The 19,454-nt window shown below is 39.6% G+C and overlaps 1 protein-coding gene across 50 annotated transcripts in view; it reads left to right on the forward strand.

The window, feature by feature from the left end:
* Positions 1 to 19,454, forward strand: part of ZBTB20 (zinc finger and BTB domain containing 20) — a 746,634-nt gene that overhangs the window by 614,765 nt on the left and 112,415 nt on the right. The window contains exon 1 of one of the 50 annotated variants that reach the window (XM_070243789.1): positions 17,110 to 17,663. The exons of 48 other annotated variants lie outside the window; for them this stretch is intronic. The gene's annotated coding sequence lies outside the window, so the exon portion shown is untranslated. Of the gene's footprint in view, positions 1 to 17,109; positions 17,664 to 19,454 lie in introns of those variants that run through there. One more of the 50 variants, XM_070243813.1, reaches the window with a different exon arrangement.

Below are 19,454 nucleotides of genomic sequence, written 5' to 3' on the forward strand. Positions count from 1 at the left end.
TTTAAAAGCACTATAATTTAGAAATCTCCTGTGATGTTATAAAATGTGAACGATATGTGTTGGGGGGAAGCTGTAAGGGGAAGAAAACCAGGGAGATTGAGACTGTGTACATACACAGCATGCTCGGCTCTGGCCACATCCGGGGACTATCCACATACCCATAATTCGCCCATGCCTGTGCTCTACAGTTGGTTTTAATGCCCCAGCTGTGCTTGTTGAGGCGTGTGGTCCTTGTGCTGCCTTTGATTGTACCTGTCAGATTGTACATGTAAGCCTTTCAGAAGTACCTGTGCAGACTGTCTTAGTCCATCCAGGCTGCTGTAACAAAATACCACAGACTGGCTGGCTTATAAACAACACAGATTTATTTCTCACAGTGCTGGAGGCTGTAAGTCCGAGATCAGGGTGCCAGCATGGTCAGGTGAGGGCCTTCTTCGGGGTCACCACTTCTCTTTGTATCCTTACCTGGCAGAAGGGGCTAGGGAGCTGTGTGGGACCTCTTTTATAGGAACACCAATCCCATTCATGAAAGCTCCACCCCCATGACCTAATCATCTCCCAAAGGCCCCACCTCCTAACACCATCACATCGGGTGTTAGGGTTCCAACATGTGAATTTTGGAGGACATATACGTCCACACCATAGCACAGAACCAGCACAGATCTAGAGTGGAAAATAAGAGTCAACTGAGATTCCAGTGGGGGCCGATGAGCATTCTCATTAACGGGCTTGTCTTTAACATACCTGTCTGTCTGTTTTTCACCACATGTTTCATAATTTAACTTTTACATAGCTCCATTGTTACAGCATTGCCTCAGCATTCATAGGACATGCTTTCTGAAGGCCCCATAGAATCTAGAGCATGCTGTACTGGGCCACACAGGTGGGAAGAAGGAGAGGACTGAGGTATCAGTTCTTTCTTCACTTTCCATATTCTTTCTCCACTTTCCATATTTTTTCTCCCTTCCTCCCATTGAGGAAACAGTTTGCTGAACTCGACAGGTTGGGCTGGATTAACCTAGACTGGAGGAACAAGTTGGAATTTGGAAAATCTGAAAGTTTCTAACTTCCAAGCTAATTTTGACATCCCATTTGCTCAACAAGTATTTATCGAGGAGCTGCCTCTAAGTAGGGCATTCTGCTTAGTATTTACATCAGAAATTAGCATCCAATTGTGATTTTGATTGCGCAGTGGCTACTACTAAAATTCTAGACATAAGTGCAAAGTAGAAATAATGATGATGATGCTGGTACTTTACATTTATATAGACCTTGACAGTATTTTCACAGAATTCTCTTTTTCTGACCCTCCCACTCCCCTAGGGAAATCCTCCTCTCATCCTTATTGTGTCTCCACCCATCGCCTTTCTTCCGCTCTTCAGCTCCACATTCATCCATTCTCTTTCCCCAGTCAAACTGACTTTAATTACACTCAGTTAGGTGGTCTGATAACCTCATTCAAGTAATTTACCCCACGGTGTGAATGAGGTCTAACCCTCTTGGATAAATTTGTATTTTAAAAAAGAAGCTTGTTAGACATCTGAGTTTTTTCCCCTCCAGTTAGTGACAAGTGAAGAGAGATGTTTTTGAGTAGAGCTCTCAGACACATCCTCTTTGCCCTCTGTCCCCAAACACACAAAGCTTTATTTGCATATGTAAAAGAGAATAACATAGGAAATCAGCCAAGCAGCCCAATTTATCTATCTGCCACCCCCCAGATATTCTCCCTCTCTCTCTCTCAGCTCTGCATGTTGCTATACTTTCAATGTTACATAACACTCCTGTGTATCAGCCACCTGTGGCCTCCACCATCCCAGAGCTACCACCTTAGTCTCTAATCTATTCCCACTCCAAATCCTGAGTCTTGGCTCTGTCTTCTATTTCTAATGTTATAACTGCTCCTGAAATTCACCTCTTTAGATTTTGTTCCCCTACTTTTGGAGACAGTTTAGTAAAGTGAGTGAAGCGTAAGCCCTGGAGTCGATGTCATTTACTCAGCATGTGCACGTAGGTGAGTGATTTATCATCTCTAAGCCTCTGTTCCCTCATCTGTAAAATGGTCATATTGTGAGGATTAAATGTGGTATGTAAATAGGATCAGGAACGTTTTGTTAAGAGTTCAATGCATGTAGTTAGTTTATTAATATTATTTATTATCCCCATCCCCTCAATAACTTTGATTCAGATTCCCTGTACTGGTTCCACCTTGAAGCATCTATTTCTTGAATATTCTATGCTGGTCAGAACTATTTTCCTCAACCTGACCTTTTTAGCTACAGTTTATACACAAAGTAGATAATGACAGAGACCATGTTTTCTGAACAAAGACAGGAGGTAATTTTATAAGTGCAAGCACATTTGTGGGGACAATAAAAGGCAAGATTTGAAACCAGGGCTGTTCCAGGAAATCAGAGACTTATGGCTTCTGTACCTATTCTTAGAACGTGAATTTTAGACCCTGGATGAAGATGAATTCCAGAGTCACAAGGTAGTGCTAAACATAATTAAGAATGTGACCTCTCTGATAACCCATTGTATTAAGAAAGCAAGGTCGATTACACAGGGAGAAGTTGTCTACATTTCAGGGAGGTCTTTTTCTGCCCCCAAAAGAGAAAGCCGAGACTTTGAAGTCAGATCTGAGATTGCATCCAAACTCCACTGCCTAAAATCCATGGACAAAAAGACTCCAAGCCCCCATCATCAATCTGTCACTGATCAGGAAACTGAGGCTCAGATAAATAAAATAATTTGACTGACATTAATGATACCCATCTTGCAGACGTATTATGAAGATTAGAAATTATGTACAAAAGACTGGCGTATTGTTTGGTCTAAATAAATATATTTCCTGGAAATTTGGAGCCAGGTTTCTCTTCAAGATGAAAAGGGACTCAATTCATGCCCACCTTGCATATAACCAAGCTCTATATTTAAATACAAACAAGACCTATCTAGTGACTCTAGAACATGGAAATAAACATTTTCCACATTTACATTTTTTAACCCAAATTTGTCCAATAAGTCTTTCCAGATAGACAAGTTGGTTATAAACGAAGTACCTTTTCAACATTGATTTCTAAAAACGAAATTTTCAAAGGATTCCCAATGTACTTGAGCAGTATAGAAGTGTCTTTTGTTATCATGTAAGGGAAACGTAGGGTAATCTGAGGCTGTGCCATTAAAAAATGATCACTAAATATTTTATGGAGAAATACGGAGGCACTTAGTGAAACCTCACAAAAAACAGACTCTACATTTCGATATAGTTAATGCTGTATTTCCAAATAGAAATATTACTCTTATCTAAATAAATCTTGAACATTTTAGATAAGTTGAGAAATTGTATGCTGAGTGTTTTTTGTTTCTTATTTCTAATGAATCAGTAATTTTGACCTTCGTTCCATATGCCTCTTTAATTTATGGGGAATAAAGTAATACTGATTTTTCAAAAATTAATACACAATCTCAAGCCACCAAGTTTCCAAATTATGATATTTCCAATGGCAAATGAAATAACATGCTGTCCGTGCAGTTAGTGATTTGAGGCAATTTGAACATCATGATAAAGGAGGGGGGGATTATGAGCAGTGTTATAATTAAAGGTCTGTTGATTCTTCAGTTTAAATGCCATTGTTGAAAGATTTTTCACTCAGATGTCAAAGTCTGTGGCCAGCCAAAACTTGGCATGCTAGAACTCAGCCCAGGCAAACATCGTGTTCCACAGATTTAAAAACCAAAATCTGTTAAGAACAGAAATGTTGGGCTTGGGCTGATTTCTCATGAATCAGAACCAGAGCATAGCCAAATACCACCTCCTCTTTACAAAAGGAAGTAGTGCAGGTGGATGTTAATGGGAAATGTTTGTTCAGACGGAAGATGAAGGGAAATTATCGCTAGATGTCATCATACAGAGCGCTGGGTTAAAGTTTTATATAATTAAAGCATGTTTCTTGGAGAAGTTCGAAACATTTTAGAAGCTTCTTCTAGTTAAACTTTTGTGGGTGATTAAATGGGGGGGGCAGTATTTACCCATCTTCCAAGATTTATTTGCGTACTGAGGTTCAGTTTCTCCACATCGCATCTTTTGTTACTGGAAAAACTTGAAGCAAAACTTTATTTGCTTAACTTATTACCTAGAAATATATTTCCATCACCATGTTTCCTTTCTTTGATTTGAAGGTTATGAACCAGTGGCCTGTGAGCTGCATCTAGCTAGCCCGTAGAATTTCTTTTTTTGGTCCATAGAGTATTTTAAAATAATTAGAAAGTTTGAGCCAACCTTCAAAGATCAAGAGATCTAACTAAAAGACACAGATGTTTCCAGCTTCTCTTGGAGATTTGGAGATCTTGCAACATTAGGACTCTATTCTTACGTGGCACCAATATCTAGAACAGAGTAGTGGCTGCTCCCTTCAGAGAAGCCACGTCCTCTCCAGTTGGGCAAAGTCCCTATCATCCCATATTTTATGCTCCATCCACATCATTCATGTACTCTACCACCTTAGCTCCTAGAGGCATTTGACTTTTCTTTCTTTGTTTATGGTTGATGTATTAAGTTTCCTTGCTTTCTTTGCTTGTGGTATTAAGTTTTAAAGCTTCCAAAAATTTCTTTCCAATAAATAATAGCATTTCAAAGGCTATGCACGCTGGTGCTCACCAAAGCATTATTGGAAATGACAAAAATTGGAAGGCAATCAAAATGTCAAAAAATAGGAGATTGTTTAAATGTATGTTGATATATCCATTGAATGGAATACTATGCAGGACTTAAAAATGTGTGTGTCTTGAAAGAGGGCAGGTTACAAAACAATATACACAGTAAGATTCATACTTTGTAGGAGAAAAAATAATTGTACATATAGGAAAAAGGTTAAAGTGATGTCTCAGGACAGCATTAGAAAAATATATACATATACAAAGATATATACAAATAAGTTAACAAATAAGCCCAAGGGTAGCTTTCGTAGGTCCCCTTGCATATGGCTTTCTTACTCCATTTTGACTCAATAGTTGGAACGTATCCTGAAGGTATTTTTCAATTCCCTATCTAAAGCTGATTTTTCTTCTTGCTTTATTCTTTACAGGATACAATCAAGAATAAAGATTTCTTTAGTTGTTTTAAACAGTTGAATAAGTATTCTTACCTGCCCACATAATAGACTACCACCATGGCAAATCCAGAAAACCAATTATTATGTTGGCCTGGAGTTGGTTCTTCTAAAGCACCTTTTGCTGATACCAAAAATTATTCAAAACTTTTTGAAAGCATCTTGGAACAGAAAAATTACATAAATATGCACTTAATAATATGAACACAAAAACTCTTAGGGGCTGGAACTCAAATTCATTGTCACAAAGGCATCAGCTTTGTGCCAACCATAGGAAGCAAAGCTCACAGGCCATCTAAGTATTTACAGAAATTCTTCTGATCCAGGCACTTAGCACAATGCCTGGCAGATAGGAAAGGCTCCAGAAGTGTTTGTTGAATGAAATAGGAATAAATTTGCACTCCTACCAAGGAACAGTTGACCTGTGCATCAAAAAAGTCAGTTATCCTTTAATTAAAACACACGATAAAATTTGGATTTTACTCATAAAATTTCCAGATACAGTTTGAGTGCTTCAGAGTTAGTAATGCTATAAGTTTTTTCCTAGAAAAAAAAAATGTTTGTTTATGTGTGTGGTTGAATGTATGAGTATGGGGAAAGAGTAGAAAGGCACAAGAGGTGATCCTTTCAAAGATGAGTACAGTGATGACGGCTCCAGCTCCTACATGTGCCTCCTCCTCCTGGCAGGGCTAGCTTCACTGTTTCTGATTGGACTGTTTTGACCACCTCTCTCCACTTCTCTAGAGCATTCTTCACCTTTGTGCTCCATAGCATCTGTGTTCATGGTTCTCCTGTTACCTGAATGATCCTTCTTGCTCTTTCATCCGTTTTCCTTTCATCCACCCACAAAACGTAAATTTGCCTTTCTTTCTTCCCTCGCTGCATTCTTGGCGTCTGTGGGCGGTTTCATGGAACCCATACAGCTGTACCCAGACATTCACATCACCTGCCTGAAGACCTGGGTGTCTAGTCCTGACCTGTAGACCTGGTACTACAGACGTGGGAGTCCAGCTGCCCACTGGACTTTTCCAGCTGGATGTGCCACCCACAGCATCTCAAACTCTTACTGCTATCCTCTGAGTATTCTAGAAGCTAATCAAGTAAATTCCAAGTATGCTTTGTGCTTTCCTATCCCCATGCTTTTATCCTGTGCCTCTTGCCTAAAACCTCTCTCTCCAAATTCCAACTGTTGGAATTTTCCCATATTCCAAAATCCATCTCAAACACTGCCTTCTTCAGGTAACTTTTTTCAGTGTCTATGGTCAAATGATATTCCTCAAGCCACTGAACCTACAGAATTTTGTTAGCAACCCTTTCTGGTAGTCACCTTATTTTGCACTGTATTTTAGTTATGTGGTGTTTTATTTTCTCCCATATTCTAAATACTAGGTGTATGGCTTCTTACTTGTCTTTGTAGTTATTTTCTAGTGCTTAGGTCCTAGCAGAGTCCTTTGCTCATAGCAGGTACTCATTGAATATATATTGAATTAAATTGGGTTTATGTATTGATGGTCATACATGGGTTAACGATCTGGAAAGGCCACCTACCTAAAGAGTCTCCCCTACTTTCCAAGCCATAGTATCTTGCTTTAGGGATTTTCTCTTCTACAAATGGGGATTTTCCACTAAGTTGTATCTTTTGGTTCTCTAGTGAGTAAACTATTAACTGGTTAATAGTTGAGCCTCCCCTACCTTCTCAGATCCCCTCATTGTCACCTAAGAGGCAGCAAAGTCTTAAAAGATTGCGCCAGAGGTCAGGTATGTTCTTAAGGAGGTAACAAACAGAAGAGGCCCATAGGAGAGGTGGGTAATGGAAGGCAGCTTGGGCTATGCCTAGTTGTGTGTCTTACTCTTCTCATCTGTAAAACTGAACGACAATAGTAATTTCTACCTTATAGAGATGTTACAAGAACTAAGCAAATAATACTAAATAATAAATAATAAAGTACTTAGAATAATGTCTGGCATACTGAAAGTGCTAGTAAGTATTGGTTATTGTTAAGTATTCATATATATAGTATATACATAGTATATATAATCATATGTATATTAGGTATATATATGCTTAATAGATATTACATATGCACATATATTTAACAATTATTATAATTGTTGTAATTGTTATTTTACTCCATGAACCTGATGGCAGATCTCAAAGAAATCCTTCATTAGCCAGAGACTTTAAATGTTTGGGGATGGAACATGTAAAAGAAAAGAGATCAGGCTTTGCAAGACAGGCAGGGTTTGACACACAGCTCTTCCACCTCTTAGCTGTGCACCTTGGGGAAGTTCTTTAACCTCTCTGAGCCTCAGCTTCTTCATCTGCAAAATCAGTGCCTATCTTTTACGTTTGCTTTGAGGATTAAGTGGGCTTTTGTTCTCCCTAATCGTTTCAAATTTGGCTCTCATCCTTGTGGTGATTCCTATCCTTTTTCTGAACTTCACATTTGTTTTCTTTGACAAATTAGATTCCAGACTTTTTGTTTTGAACCAAACTTAGAAGAAATGGGTGGCATTGTTTCAGAAAAACCATAGCAGTACCAGTTAATCATTACAAATTATTAATAATTTAATGCAGCAGTGAAATGTTAAAATATGTACCAATTAATATGCACCAAGCCTAATAGAGAACAAATACTTACCAAACTGTGACTAAATCCTTAATCTAGAACAAGCTTACCAGTCAGGCCAGGTTTTGTGTTTTTTTTTTTAATAAAATATGTTCTACCTATGGGAATAATTAACTGTACTGATCCACACGTTTTACAGTTGGTCATTTTTTAGAAGTACAAGAATTTAGATTTTTATTGAAAACAAAAAGTCCTTTCCGTGGTCCTATTTAAAAGGAGCATGTGGGGGTTGCAGGGAGAAAGGAAAACAAAGGAGAAAAGATGGTCTTGAAAATACCTACAAACTCCTGGATATTTGGATCTGAAAGAAAAAGAACCTTGTAATGTACCTTCTCACATTTAGTCCTGTTCTGGGAGCGCTGTGATGTGGCACTTAATGCTCTAGGGGACCCGGAGCAAGTGTTACAAATGCAACCAAAAGTCTCATGAAAATGAGCCTCTTAACAGTGTGTGAGCTGGTCTGCCATGGCCTCAGGAAATCCCCCCAGCTATTCGCGTCCTTTTCATCCACTACATCCTCTGACTCAAAGGGAAACCTCACTTCACCTCCTTGACCAGAATTGAGCAGACGTTGATTTGGTTACCCAGTGCTTTATTTATTCATTCATTAGTCTTCATCATTTGTATTCCACTAGAACAAAAGAATATATCTTTTCTTTGCATTAATTTAAGTTTAAGGATGTGCAAATGTGTGATTGTGGAAGAGTGCCTATTTATGTTTATGTAATTTTATGGGTAGCTTGCTTTAATTTAAAATATTTTCCGTCAAAGCCTCACCATCACCATCGTTGTGCAGAATGACTCTGCTTGACATATTAGCTGAATTCCTAAAAGTGTTGCACATAAAGTGAGCTTTTTAAAGGAGAATCATGTTTTTCTATCCACTTCTATAATTAGTCAGGTTAAGTGTCACATGGGAAAAATAAGTGGCCCAATGCATAATTTAAAAAAAAAATTAAGAATCGCAACTTTCACCTCAGTGATAATGATGCATTTATCTATTGGCACTTTATGTGCCTTAATTGCCCCCAAGAAAAGCCAATAAGAGATGAATCCAATTAAACGGCAGATATTTTGGAAGCAAGTACTGTGTGTAAACCACTGTAGTGGAGGCAATGGGAAATTCAGAGAAGGATAAGTCAGGTTTGATCCTCAGGGAGCATATAGTCTAGTTAAGGACACACAACAAAAAAGGTGGAATTGTATATACCAATTAAAGATTTAAATAACACTTTGCTAAGTAGATGTTTGATGTTAAGCAACTGAGGAATGGCCTTTGAAGATATTTCCACTCGTCAATACCAGTTTTAGATGCCATGCTTTCTTCAATTTTATAATACTGGATTTGTTCTTACTTAGGTAGTATGTTCAAAGAAGAGTTGGCTAGAACATAACCATAATAAATTCTGCAGCAGTGTCTACTTAATGTATAACTAATCATAATCAACGCAGAGGTCATATAAGGACTTAAAGGAAATAACATCCTTAGTTACCACCTTAGTTATAACCTGACAAAGAGATTAATGTAGGTTCAGGGGAAAACCATAGAGACATGTACAACTTAAATGTCTAATAGTATGCGGGCTACCCGACCCAGTATTTCTATACACACCTTTACTCTTCCGCTCAAGTGTGAATGATAATTGCATCAATAACACCAAGCAAATGGGATCTTTAGTTTGCAAAGCATTTTGGGTCCATCGTTCCTTTTGATCCTCAACTTGTGATTTCAACAAGGTGTGAGATTGGTAAGGCACATATTATCCACATTTTACAAATGAAAAACCTATGAAGTTGAAAAGGACAGATGATGTGCTTAAGAACACAGAGCTCTTAAAATGTGCAGCTGCTTCTCCTGATGCACGCATTGTGACTGGCTCAGTGGAAGCAGTAACGCAGAGTCTCTGCCACACCACAACTGTCCTGCAAGGCACAGAGGAGTTGCCAAAATGCAACCTGGTGACTTTAACCTTCAGATGGAAAGAACCCTCAGGCCAAAAGGCATACCTGCTATGATTTCATGCAAGAAGGAAAAAGTAAAGTTAGCTATCATTTATAAGGTGTTTTTTCCCACTTACATAGAGCCCTTGGTAAATACCATGAATTTTCATCACTCAGAGATTGGATAAAATCCTGATGATTGTCCATGAAAATCGTGGTTGTGTCTAATCTGGTTGTGTCAGAGTTTTGTTTTTTTTTCCAGTCCCCTAAAGAGCTTGGACTTGAATATCTAAAAAATTCTCAGTCTTGATCTGGACAATCATTCCCACCTACTAGGATTTATATCTTTTCCGTTGCAAAATCTGTGAATATAGTCAGTTGTCTTTGAGCTGGCTTCCAGGAGCTTCTTACTTATTTAAGAATATGGTATGGAAATGATGGGGATCATGGGCCACTTTACTGAAACTGAGTGTCACTGGGAATTGATAAAGAAGTGTGGTTCTGAATTCCACAAGCCACAGGCTTTCATTGGCAATATAGAATTCACAGCTGTCACTAAATTTTGCTGCCTGATGAATAGAAAGGTAGAGTTTCAAACCAAGAAATTCAGCACTTGATTCTGGAAACTAATGTCAGTGGGTCCTCCATTCAATTCACATCCTTTAAAAGCCTACAGACTTCCAGCCTTCATTTTGGCTTGGAGAATTAGACCTGACGTCTTGAGCTTCTTGAACGTTTTTACTAGTATTACTTCAGAGCCTCAGTTAATGTGAGTAATATTACAGTAATATCAAGGCGATATCCCCAACACCTTGGTCCCAGGATGTTTGCAATCCAAATTAATGTTTCTTCCATAATAATAATCCTGCAGTTATAAAGTGTTTTCATATTCATGATCTTATTAAGTCCCACATTAGCCTTTTGCACAGACAGGGCAATTATTATTATTATTATCATTATTATTGTCATCATCATCATCATTATCCCCATTTTGTAGATGAGGAGATAAACAGACTAAGAACATGATCTCAGGTTCTAGTGACAGAGCCACAATTACACCCAGGTGAGCAGGTGATCTCACTCATAGTCTAACATGTCTTTCAAAATCTCGCCTTGCCGAGCCTCACAGATTTGCCTCATGATGGTAGTTCTCAGCCAGGCTTTAGAATTACCTAAAGGACTTTTAAAACATAGGCACTCAGATAGCTACCTCTGAGAGTCTGATTCAGTAGGTCTGAAGTAAGGCCCAAGAATTTATTTTTCTGACAAGTTTCTAGACAATGCTGATGCTTCCAAGGACCACCCTTTATGGAGCACTGTCCTACAGATTATGCAGGAACTGAATGGCAGTGATACCTTAAGGCAAGATAGTCTTCTAAGAAGAAAATTTATCTTGCATGATGCTGCCTTATGCTGCTTCTTTTCTCCATTTCTGACCTCCATTGGGAAAGAACAGAACAAATGTGGGGTGAGAGGCTAGCAAGAGAGCACCTCACTGTTTAGAATAAGTTTAGATTTCCCGGCATTCAAGAATTGGAGAGCAAACCCTTCAGTTTGCTTCTAACTAGAACCTACTTTTGTAGATTAACTTGGAGATGTGATTGCCAATCAACTGCTGAAGAGCTGCTATAAGACTGGGCATGGGCAAACGTGATTGGATGGGTCTGTAGGCAACTGATCTATTAACCAGCAATCTTTAGATAGATTTCTCCATGTCACCTTAAGGAAGTTCTTAATGGCAAGAGGGCGACACCATTCTTGATCTATCCCACTCAGTATTTTTCTGAAGACTGGTAAGGAGTTCTTGTATCACAAGCTCAGTTTGAGCCAACAAGGTAATATATCTGCCTTAAAAAAAAAAAAAAAAGCTAAGAAATATTTCAGCTGTATTGTGAGATAATGTCCAGATCAAGGTAGCTGATGGTAGGGTTGGTTCCTCTGAAGGCTGTAGGGGAGAAACATTTCCTTACCTTTTCTAGCTTCTGGAGGCCACCTGCACTCCTTGGCTCATGACCCCTTTCATGAATAACTCCAGCCTCTTGTTTCTGTTATCACGTCTCCTACTACTAGCTCTGATCCTCCTGCTTTTCTTTTCTAAGAACCCTTGTGGTTACATTTAGAGCCTATCTAGATAATCCAGGATAATCTCTCCATCTCAATATCCTTGATTCAATCACATCCACAAGACCCCTTTGCGATAGAAGGTAGCGTTCATAGGTTCTGGGGATTAGGACATGGATATCTTTTGTGGGGTCGTTATTCAGCCTACCACAATCCTTTTGTGGTGTATTTATCAGACTACACTAGGAATATGGTACCCCTTTCTTAGCACCTGAATTTTAGAGGCTCTTTAATAAAATACGTCCCAAAGGAAGGTGGCTAGGACTATGAAAGGCAAGAATGTGGCAACCATCTTGTAAAATGAGGCTGAGGAGGGCGTGGGACCAGGAGACAGAAGAACTGGGTTCCAGTAATAGTTTCGCTTCTACCAAACTGCGTGGCCATAAGCTTGTCAGATAAAGTGTCACTGCCACTCAGCTCTTCTCTCTAAACTGAAAGAACAGAGAGTCTCCTAAATACCTCCTGGGTCTAAGATTCTATGCCTCTATAAAATCCATCAGGCTGTTCCTAGATGACATTTAAATTTAAAACCAAGAGCTTGCTTACTGTTCCTAATAGTCAGTATAAATCTTGTCGACTTTTCTCTTGAATTTAAAATTCATTTGAATTTTGAATTTAGAATGTGTTTTCCAAGGACTTCTCGCTGTAAAAATGGTAGTGAGGCTATGAAAATCAACAATATGAGTGCTTTTCACTAGCTAATTCTTAAATATCCTACTCAATAATATTCCTTTAGTCTAAGCATCAAATCACTAGTCTTAGGGTAATAAGCATACCCCTTTTACATATTGGAAACTTGAGGCATAGAGAGAATAAATTGCAATTGCATATGAAGAACTAAGAGAGTTAAGACTTGCTGCCTCCAGTCCTTCTGAGATATCATCTACCACCATGGGCAGGTGTGATACCAGACAGTACATGAAATATGCCAAGTAGAATGTGAAGACCTTGTCCCGAACATCTCAGTCTCAAGGCAAGAGTGACAAACTAGAGGACGGTCACTGAGTACTGCTGTCACTATAACAGGGGTCAAAGAGGTGGGAAAGGGCTGGAGTTTTATTTTTTTATTTAATTTGGCTTATTCTCAGATAAGGGCATGGACCTTGACCACTGATTCTCAAAAGGAAATAAGGCTAGTTTGATACAAATCTCTCTACAGCATTAGAGTCATCCTACAAACACCGATTTTAAATAATGATTTACAGAGGGCCACAAAGAAGAATTTGGAGGAGGTTTACAGGAAGGAAAGCTTTGAGAGCTGAACCAGAAAAGGTGCTTGAAAGTAAATCAAATTATGGCATACATTGAATTACGGCATTTATTATTATGTGCAGAGTATGCATGGAATTTTGAACTAAAAGCTGAGGAAGCAAAGGTCTAGAAACTCTCGTGCATAGTAAATAAATTAACCCTTATTCTCTTACTTTCGATGCTCCCTATACTGGCTGACTTGTTCGTACAAATGTGCGCTGAAAAGGACTCATAAACCAAGCTCTGCTGTGGCTGCATTTAACTATTTGTACACATGATTAAAATGTTTGCCTCCGGGAGATTTTCTTTGGTATCATGTAGACACAGTCAGTATTTCAAAGGCCAAGAATTCTTTGGGAAAAGGAGAAGAGTTGTGTCTGTTTATGACTATCAAACTTTCCTAAGCTTATTAAATTGGGATCTCTTGTCCTTTCCATTTATAATTTGAAGATTTTCTAGTAATATGTTTGGCAAAGAAAAAAACCTGCCAAATAGTCAGGGTCTAATAACTGGATTAATGACTCTTCTAAAACCCATGAGTTTGGTATACTACACCATTCAGGACCTAATTTCACTTTCTACTTTAAAAGATCAGCTTTCATTGCTGTTTTTTATGCTGGAAACTGTATAGTATAAGGAAATCAGCTTATCATGAGCAGGTCATCAGCCCTTGAAATATCTGCCCATAAGAAAAAAATGTGATTGGAATCCTGTCACCAAGGAAATGGTTTAAAATCTGTTTATTTCAGTGCCAAATGAAAATCTTAGCTTCAATTAGTTACCCTGATTTTGCAATGACTTTTATTCTTTTGCCCATTCATTCATTTATTACATGGCTACCTTACACTAATCATTTAGAAAAAAGAACACCCTATAGGATTATGCAAACCTTAAATATAACTATATGTTTGTGTGTATTCATATGCTTTTTTAAAGAGCACATTTGTGACAGGAAGTGAAGAATGGCATAGTCGGGGAAAAATTAAAGAGACACGATGTAATTATCCGAACTGGAATTAAGCCAATTAATAACCCGTGTGCTAACACTACCCTCAAAGTGCGGAAAATGCCATCAGATATTTAGATACCCTGGGCGGTCATAGCCAGCGCTCTTTACCTCGTCCATTTTCAACACCACGCAGGGGCAGGGCTCACCTCGGCTTCTGGGGAAGGACTGTCCCCTGAAGTGAGCTACAGAAGAGGTGAGATTCTGTAATCTGAGCACAAGACTCTCAAGAGATTGTACACGGATTTCCACTTATTTTTTAATGAAATCAAAACACGTGTTTTATGCATTTGCTCATTTATTCAACACATATTTACTAAATACCTGCCGTGTGCCAGCACAGCACTATGGCTGAGGATGCAGACTTTAAAGTCAGATTGCCCGGATTTCTTCACTAGCTCCACACTTATTAGCTGTGTGTTCTTATGTGAGTGACCCATCCCTTCTATGCCTCGATTTCCTTTTCGATGAAGTAAGGATTGATAGTACCTAATCCATAGGTTGTTGTGACATTAAAGAACAATAAAAAGTGTAAACTACTTGGCGGAGTGCTTAGCACAAACCAAGTGCTTCGTAATATGCTGGTTGTTATTATTATTATTACTATTATTGTTATTATTATTATGAACCAGGAAATATACCAAAGTCTGGGAACAAAGAGATCAAACAAACCTCCTATGATCCTTGGTTTAGATTCTAGAACTCTGGGGTTCTAAACTCCATAGTCTTTACTGCCAACCTTTTCCAAAACAGGTCCTTCTGTTAGATCCTTGCTGTGCTCTGGGTATTCATGTCTGCACGCTTTGAATAGAACACCTAGCACATCTATAGTGTGCAGTTTCGTTTATTTGTGACTTCCTCAACAATAATTACCATGAAACGACCAGCCATGGATTTTATATATGTCCCAAACCAACATTATGGAATCAATACAATCCCCTTTTACAGATAGGGAAACTGAGACTCTGAGAGTGGCTGTGACTGATGCGATGTTATAAAGGTCTGTTTGATTCCTGAGCTCATTCCCCTTTTTACTCAGTTGGCCCAGCTAGCATTTACGGAGCACTTCACTGCTCTGCTCTGGGCTCTGGCCTATCAGGTGCCTTGAGACCTGCAGGAGGACCTCCCGGTGTCGAAATCACTGATCCCCACCCTCCCAAACCGATTGACTGTGGACGCTGTGCTTTGGACGCATCACAGCAGCCATTGTTAAAGAGGTTGGTGTGCAAATAAACTAAATTACTCTGGCTATGACTTCTCTCGGATGACTTGCCATCGAGTGGGTTCCCAGGTGCCTGACATTTCTTTCAGTTTTCTTCTTTCACCCTAAGTAGCAACGTCGTTGCTGAAGCATGACTGAGAGAGAGTTTTTGCTTTTATGTACACCATGATCCTTGTTTTAGGACGAGAGACTTAATCTCTCCAGTCGCATCTGATGGCAGTGTTCTCCTCATAAGCACCTCTTTTTTCCTTTAAAAAATTTACCTTCAATTATCTGTTGTCAAGAGGGAGATCCTTACTGAATATGATCATATGTGTCCAAAAAAAGATACCATCAAATATGTGGGCAGATAATACAGTTTCCCCTTTTTATTTTAGTGGCTTGTTTCAGTTGAAATCTATAAGAAAGTTGCCCATAGCTAATCTTCCAGATAGAAAATCTCATTAGTGATTTAAAACGATGCTGTAAACTGAGAGACTCGATCTCTTTCACCCACAGTGTGCCTATATTTTAAAAGTGAATTGGATGGGAGAAACATCTTTTTTCATGGTGATATATAGCAGACAATACTCACAGAGAGAATTGCAAATTCTAGAAGAGGTCGTTATGTCCATCCACCGGCCTTCTCTACTTGGAATGTGGCACCAGCTATATGTTGCTGAGACAGGGCCTCTGTGATGTTATATTTTTTTGCTTTTCTCTGAGAGTGAATGAAGGACTTAAATCCCTATCCCTAGGATTCAAAACGGACCAAAAAATATTTCCACTTAGCTATTTAGACATTTTTAAAAACTGGAGGTTTGTGCACTAGCTGTGTAGATGGAGAACCTTGTTATTCTGGAGACAAGGGTGATTTCCATACCTGTTGGGTCAGAACCTTTAAAGAAAGCTGGAGGTTAGCTGGTATGATGGAAGGAGCACTGGCTTGATGGGCCGCTGGAGCCCTGGGTTCCAGTGTGGATGCTGCTGTTGCCTTTGTGATTTATTAGCCTGCGCTCTGGGCCTCAGTTTCCTCATCTGCTAAATCAGGGCGTGGAGAGATTGATCTCTGTGGCTTTTCCCGGCTCTGGTATTTTCTCTGGGTCTGCAAATCGCCTTCAGTGTCTGCCATAGTCTGCCTTGCCAGCTCTGTTTGTCACAGAGATTAATCCATTTTAACTGTACCTTGGAGCGCTCCCGGGAGAGGAGGATGGATGGATTGTTTTGCACCTATTATTGCATCAGAACTTTTGCCTTTTTAGCCGAGATTGTGCCGTGCCTCAGATCTGTCTGCCTGTCTGCCCACTGACTTTGTCTGTGCTGATCTCTTGCCACGGTGCCTCTTCCTCCAGCATCCATCTCCCTCCAAGATCTAGACTCAGCATCCGACCGTACCTGTCTTGTTCTCTGCAGCATCTGTCTGCTACGCTCCTAGAGCATCGTTAATAAACTTTCACACATTACACGCAGACCCTAATATGTTGGAACCTGCACATAAATATCTACCGTTCATAAAACTAGGGGGGAAAACTCCATTTTTTTAAAAGACCTCTATCTAGTGCCATTTGTATTTGCACTTTTTGTTTAGTTGTAAGTTTTAATAGTTCCCCCTTTGAGGATTTGTCAGTACGAGCAGTATTGCTTATCAGAACACACCAACAGTCTTTTTGTAATATTCGCTTTTCCCCTTTGGTTCAGCCGAGCCTGCTGACAGATCATTCAAATTCAATTGTTTTATGTCTAAGCCGAACAGCTAATTAAAGTAGGGATGATTAACCTGACTGGCAGTGTCGCTCTCCCTCTCGCGCTCTCTCTCCCTCTCCCTTTCTCTCTCTCCCTCCCTCCTGTTCCAATCAGTCTTTTTCTCACACTCTCTCTCTCCTTCCGTGTGTCTGTCTCTCTCTCTCTCTCTCTCTCTCTCTCTCTCTCTCTCTCTCTCCCTCTCTCTCTCCCCCCTCTCTCTTCCTCTCTCGGTCTCTCTCTCCCTCCCTCGGTTGGTCTCTCTCTCTCTCTCTCTGTCTCTTGCTCTACTGTTTTTTTTTTCCTCTCTCTCTCTCCTAAACGTGGTCTGCTTGCTGATGGCAGAATGGCACTCGGAGATTTGTGCATTGTGTCTGGTTTCCTACGGGCAGGCTGACCCAGTGCCTCCAGGGACTTATCAATAGACCACTCAGAAGAGACACAGACAGGAGAGAGGAGGAGGGGTGGGGGGAGAGAGAGAATCAATATCAAGAATAGAAGGAGCTCCGAAGCCATTTTTTTTTTAAAGAAGTATCGGGACTTGGGAGAGGGTGACAAAGAAGGTTTTTCAAAGAGGCAGTGGAGGAGGTTCTAATAAATTTGGAAGGAAACAGTTCCCTGTCTTGGGAAAAGGAGAACTCCTGACTGATTAGCATTCACACCAGGTATGAGATGTTCGCTACCCCTTATCACTGTGTCGCAACCGAGATGGAAAAGCCTTTTTTTTTTTTTTTTTTTTTTTAAGGAGACTGAGGGAGCATGTATTTCGCTGTGTTTGTTGTTGGGGGTAAGGGGGGCGGCGTGAGATCTGTGGGCATTTGTGTATGGGAGCAGAAAGAATGGAAGCAGTACAACGGGGGGTGGGAAAGAGTATGGAGTATGTTACTGTCTTTCCTGTCTTTGTGCACCCCTGGGGGGTTACCCAAGTTCATTTCTAGCAGGTGGATTTAGACGGGAGTTACTTAACGCTTGACCGCCAGTTTTGAAAAAAAAGAAAAAGAAAAAAAAAACGCTGCTTCCTATGTCTATTAAAGGAAGCTCCAATTCCTCTCTCTCTCTCTCTCTCTCTCTCTCTCTCTCTTCCCTTCTCTCTCTCTTCCTCTCTCTCTCTCTCTCTGCCCCCCCATCTCTCTTCCCCTCTCTCCCTCTCCCTCTCTCTTCTTTTTTTCCTCTTCTAACCAGACAGCGGGAGGGTTCCTGGCTCCCAGCCAGCCCAAAAGCCTCTAAGTGTTTTGCACTTGTTTCAGGGAGTAGCTGCCCGGGGATTTTTCAGCATTTTCACTAGAGAACAAAGAGTTCTTTACAAAGGGAAGGGGGGGGGGGGGGGGAGTGAGCTTAATGTCTGATATATGTTTTTCTATTTTTATTAGTTTTTCGCCTAAAAAGAAAGAGACAGGAACAGAACATTCACTCTATAAAGACACAAAGACATTCAAAAGAAATCCAGTTATGTTTCCTCCCCATCACCCCCATATAGACCTAAAAAAATAAAAGGGAAAAAGACTAATTAAGTTGGATATGTTGCTCTTTTCTCCTCTTTTAATCTTCCTAAATCCAACTGTTCTTATGCTCACTCTATGCTGTTTTTTCCTACTCACAATAAAAGTTGCTCAGGATGCATCTTCTCTTATCATCTCTTTACCTTTTCTGGGTCCCCAAAATTCTGTGGAGGGGAGAACAAGACCCACCAAATAATCAGTTTAGTGGCGAGAACATCCTCTACTTTTGCCACTTGGGTAAAAAGTTAATTATGGAATTTGGGTTCCCAAAATACCAGTGGGGTACATTAGTTCATTCGGTCTCGCAAGTTTTTGCATCCATCTGTGTAAAAGGTACCACTTGTGTCACTTGTCAGTTTTAAGAAAGGTACTAAGGGAGCAGATATTTGTATTTTATTTTTGTTTCTATCTAATTACATAAATGACAAAACCCCCAGAGAGCTGACTTGCCCCATCCGTGACACACTGGTTCAAGCGAAATGCAGTCTAGACAGAGATTTTTCAACGATTCTGATTGCCATGTACCTTTGTCTTCTCCATTTGATTTTTTGCTTATGCATGTATATTTTTACCATGAATTTGTGTTTGTAGCAAACATTCCAGAATGCTTATCATTTTCAAATTAATGCTCTAACAAAAGAAAAAAGAAATCAGCATGTGAACTGTGTGTGCAAAAGGTAGTAAACAATCCCATCTTTTATATATGCTGTACGTTTGTATCTTGATACTAGTATCCTTGAATTATCAACCCAAGAAAATGTTTTCTTTCTAAAAGTTCTCCTCCTCATGCGTTTATATTATATTTTGATTGTCGTTTGGAAATCTTTTTAAGGTACATACACAAAACTGAACAAGGGGAAAAATTCACAAGCACCACAAAAATCCTTAAATATATATTATGCACAGCCCTTAACTACAGATAACTATTTTATTAAGTGGAAACCAGCTACAACAGTT

This window comes from Equus caballus, chromosome 19 (assembly GCF_041296265.1).
Source record: "Equus caballus isolate H_3958 breed thoroughbred chromosome 19, TB-T2T, whole genome shotgun sequence".
NCBI lineage: Eukaryota > Metazoa > Chordata > Mammalia > Perissodactyla > Equidae > Equus > Equus caballus.